This window comes from Sapajus apella, unplaced genomic scaffold (genome assembly GCF_009761245.1).
Source record: "Sapajus apella isolate SASKATOON/1434 unplaced genomic scaffold, GSC_monkey_1.0 scaffold37, whole genome shotgun sequence".
Taxonomy (NCBI): Eukaryota; Metazoa; Chordata; class Mammalia; order Primates; family Cebidae; genus Sapajus; species Sapajus apella.
The window spans coordinates 117415-122656 of record NW_022436977.1 but is presented as its reverse complement, the minus strand read 5'-3'; the positions used below and the strand labels follow the sequence as shown (position 1 = coordinate 122656).

At 37.4% G+C, this 5242-nt stretch overlaps 1 pseudogene; it reads left to right on the top strand.

The window, feature by feature from the left end:
- The first annotated feature begins 2745 nt into the window (after positions 1 to 2745).
- LOC116564209 lies at positions 2746 to 3225 on the top strand (annotated as a pseudogene).
- Positions 3226 to 5242: the final 2017 nt, after the last annotated feature.

The following is a 5242-nucleotide window of genomic DNA, read 5'->3' as shown; positions in this document are numbered from 1 at the left end:
TCTCCTGTGTTTTAACCGCGATCTTACTGATAATTCTTATATACCTATATATGGCTGGAAATATCTGTTTCTAGATTCTAAAAACAAAGGGTTTCGGAACTGCTACATTCACACATCAGTTTGAATCTGTAAGTTGAATATACACCTTGACAATCATTCTGATAGATAGCTCCTTTTTGGTTTTAGGGCCAGATGTTTCTTATTACACCCTATAGTCCCATTCACTCAGGAATATCCAAACGTAGCTTTTAGAAGAAACGTGTTTCTAACTAGCTGAATCTAAACACAGATGCAACTTCCTAAGGTGAACGAACACATAGCAGAGAGTTTTAAATACACGATTCTCCTGTGTTTTAGACGCGATCTTACTGCTAATTCTTATATACCTGTATATGACTGGAGATATCTGTTTCTAGACTCTCCATAGAAAGGGTTTCTGACTTGCTACATTCACATGTTAGTTTAACTCTGTAAGTTGAATACACACCTTGAAAATCATTCTGCTAGATAGCAGCGGTTTTGTTTTAGAGCCAGATATTTCTTGTTACACCCTATACTCCAATTCACTCAGGAATATACAAAAGCAGCTTTTAGAAGAATTGTGCTTCTAACTCGCTGAATCTAAACATAGATGCAACGTCCTAAGGTGAACGAACACACAGGAAAGCAGTTTTCAATATACGTTTGTCCTGTGTTTTAAACGCGATCATAGTGCTAATTCTTATATGCCTGTTAGTGCTGGAAATATCTGTTTCTAGATTCTTCAAAGAAAGGGTTTCTGAACTGCTATATTCACACATCAGTTTAACTGTGTAAGTTCAATATATGCCTTGACAATCATTCTGCTAGATAGTTCCATTTTTGTTTTAGAGCCAGATATATCTCATTACACCCTATACTCCCATTCACTCAGTAATATTCAAACGCAGATTTTAGAAGAAACGTATTTCTAACTCGCTGATTCTAAACATAGATGCAACTTCCTAAAGTGAACGAACACACAGCAGAGCAGTTTTAAACATACGTTTCTCCTGTGTTTTAGACGCGATCTTATTGCCAATTCTTATATGCATCTGTATGGCTGGAAATATCTCTTTCTAGATTCTCCAAAGAAAGGGTTTCTGAACTGGTACATTCACACATCAATTTCACTCTGTAAGTTGAATATACTCCTTGACAATCATTCTGCCAGATGGCTCCGTTTTTGTTTTAGAGCCAGATGTATCTCATTACACCCTATACTCCCATTCATTCAGATATATCCAAATATAGCTCTTAGAAGAAAGGTGTTTCTAACTGTCTGAATCTAAACATAGGTGCCACTTCCTGAAGTGTAGGAGCATGTGGCAGAGCAGTTTGAAAGATACGTTTCTCCTGTGTTTTAGATGCGAACTTACTGCTATTTCTTACATACATATATATGGCTCGGAATATATGTTTCTATATTCTCAAAAGAAAATGTTCCTCAACTGCTACATTCACACATTAGTTTAACTCTGTATGTTGAATATACACCTTGAGAATCATTCTCCTATATGGATCCGTTTTTGTTTTAGAGCCATATATTTCTCATTACACCCTATAATACCATTCACAGAGGAGTATCCAAACGCAGCTTTTATAAGAAACGTGTTTCTAACTCGCTGAATCTAAACATAGATGCAACTTCCTAAGGTGAACGAACACAAAACAGAGCAGTTTGAAATAGTCATTTCTCCTGTGTTTTAGACGCGATCTTACTGCTAATTCTTACATACCTGCCCGTGGCCCGAAATATCTGTTTCTAGATTCTCCAAAGAAAGGGTTTCTGCACTGTTACACTCACTCATCAGTTGAACTCTGTACGCTGAATATACACCTTGACAATCATTCTGCTAGATACCTCCGTTTTTTTTTAGAGCCAGATATTTCTCATTACACCCTATACTCCCATTCACTCAGGAGTATCCAAACGCAGCTTTTGGAAAAAGGTGTTTCTAACTTTGCTGAATCTAAACATCGATGCAACTTCCTAAGGTGAATGAAGACGCAGCAGAGTAGTTTTAAATATAACTTTCTCCTGTGTTTTAGCCGCGATCTTACTGCTAAGTCTTATATACCTGTATATGGCTGGAAATATCTGTTTCTAGATTCTACAAACAAAGGGTTTCTGAACTGGTACAGTCATAGAAGAGTTTAACTCTGTAAGTTGTATACAGAAATTGAGGATCATTCTGCTAGACAGCTCCGTTTTTGTTTTAGAGCCATATATTTCTCATTACACCCTATACTCCCATTCACTCAGGAATATCCAAAAGCAGATTTTAGAAGAAACGTGCTTCTAACTCGGTGAATCTAAAGATAGATGCAACTTCCTAATGTGAATTAACACACAGCAGAGGAGTTTAAAATATAACTTTCTCCTGTGTTTTAGCCGCGATCTTACTGATAACTCTTATATACCTGTATATGGCTGGAAATATCTGTTTCTAGATTCTAAAAACAAAGGGTTTTGGAACTGCTACATTCACACATCAGTTTGAAACAGTAAGTTGAATATACCCCTTGACAATCATTCTGCTAGATAGCTCCATTTTTGTTTTAGAGCCAGATATTTATCATTACACCCAATACTCACATTCACTCAGATATATCCAAACACAGCTTTTAGAGGAATGTTGTTTCTAACTCGCTGATTCTAAGCATAGGTGCAACTTCCTGAAGTGTAGGAACATACAGCAGAGCTGTTTGAAAGATACGTTTCTTGCTCTTTGAGGAAGACGCGGTCGTAGCTGTTGTGGATCATTAGTCTGCATGGTCCTGCTCCTGACTCACCGCTGTTCGCTCTTGCAGAGGAACAAGTCGGTCAGGAAGCCGCGCAGCAGCCATGGCTTTTAAGGATACTGGAAAAACACCCGTGGAGCCGGAGGTGGCAATTCACCGAATTCGAATCACTCTAACAAGCCGCAACGTAAAATCGCTGGAGAAGGTGTGTGCTGACTTGATCAGAGGAGCAAAGAAAAGAATCTGAAAGTGAAAGGACCAGTTCGAATGCCTACGAAGACTTTGAGAATCACTACAAGAAAAACACCATGTGGTGAAGGTTCTAAAACATGGGATCGTTTCCAGATGAGAATCCACAAGCGACTCATTGACTTGCACAGTCCTTCAGAGATTGTTATGCATATTACTTCCATCAGTATTTAGCCAGGAGTTGAGGTGGAAGTCACCATTGCAGGTGCTTAAGTCGGTTATTTTAATAAATTGATTACCAACTGTTAAAAAAAAAAGAAAAAGTAAGATACGTTTCTCCTGTGTTTTAGACGCGATCTTACTGCTATTTCTTATATACATGTATATGGCTCGGATTATGTGTTTCTAGATTCTCCAAAGAAAGGGTTCCTCAACTGCTACATTCACACATTAGTTTAACTCTGTATGTTGAATATACATCTTGAGAATCATTCTGCTATATAGCTCCATTTTTGTTTTAGAGCCACATATTTCTCATTATGCCCTAAAATCCCATTAATAGAGGAATATACAAACGCAGCTTTTAGAAGAAAAGTGATTATAACTCGCTGAATCTAAACATAGATGCAACTTCCTAAGGTGAACAGACACACGGCAGAGAAGTTTTAAATATACGTTTCTGCTGTGTTTTAGACGCGATCTTACTGCTAATTCTTTTATACCTGTATATGGCTGGAAATATCTGTTTCTAGATTCTCCAATGAAAGTGTTTAACTCTGTAAGTTGAATATACACCTTGACAATCATTCTGCAAGATAGCTCCGTTTTTGTTTTGGAGCCAGAGATTTCTCATTACACCCTATACTCCCATTCACTCAGGAATATCCAAACACAGCTTTTAGAAGAAACGTGTTTCTAACTCACTGATTCTCATCATAGATGCAACTTCCTAAGGTTTACGAACACACAGCAGAGCAGTTTTAAATTTACGTTTCTCCTGTGTTTTAGACTCAATCTTACTGCTAATTATTATATACCTGTATGTGGCTGGAAATATCTGTTTCTAGATTCTTCAAAGAAAGGGTTTCTGAACTGGTACAACACACAAGAGTTTTACTCTGTAAGGCGTATACAGAAATTAAGGATCATTCTGCTAGATAGCTGCGTTTTTGTTTCAGAGCCAGATATTTCTCATTACATCCTATACTCCCATTCACTCTGGAATATCCAAACGCAGATTTTAGAAGAAACGTGTTTCTAACCCGGTGAATCTAAACATAGATGCAAGTTTCTAAGGTGAACGAACACACAGCAGAGCAGTTTTAAAGATATGTTTCTCCTGTGTATTAGTCGCGATCTTACCACTAATTCTTTTATACCTGTATATGGCTGGAAATATCTGTTCCTAGATTCTCCAAAGAAAGGGTTTCTGAACTGCTACATTCACACATCCGTTCATCTCTGTAAGGTGAATACACACCTTGACAATCATTCTGTTACATAGCTCCGTTTTTGTTTCAGAGCCAGCTATTTCTCACTACACCATATACTCCCATTCACTCAGGAATATCTAAACGCAGCTTTTAGAAGAAACGTATTTCTAATTCACTGAATCTAAACATAGATGCAACATCCTAAGGTGAAGGAACACTCAGCAGAGAAGTTTTAAATATGTGTTTTTCCTGTGTTTTAGACACGATCATAGTGCTAATTCTATTATACCTCTGTATGGCTGGAAATATCTCTTTCTAGATTCTCCAAAGAAAGTGTTTATGAACAGTTGTGTTCACACATCAGTTTAACACTGTAAGTTGAATATACACCTTGACAAGCATTTGGCTAGATACGTCCGTTTTTGTTTTAGAGCCAGATATTTCTCATTACACCCTATACCCTCATTCACTCAGGAATATCCAACCGCAGCTTTTAGAAGAAACGTGTTTGTTAGCTCGCTGAATCTAAACACAGATGGAATTTCCTAAGGTGAAAGAACACACAGCAGAGCAGTTTTAAATATACGTTACTCCTGTGTTTTAGTCGCGAACGTAGTGCTAATTCTTACATACCTGTATACGGCTGGATATATATGATTCTAGATTCTTCAAAGAAAGGGTTTCTGAACTGCTACATTCATACATCTGTTTAAGTCTGTAAGTTGAATATACTCCTTGTTAATCATTCTACTAGATGGCTCCGTTTTCGTTTTAGAGCCATATATTTCTCATTACACCCTATACTCCTATTCACTCAGGAATATCCAATCGCAGCTTTTAGATGAAACGTATTTCTA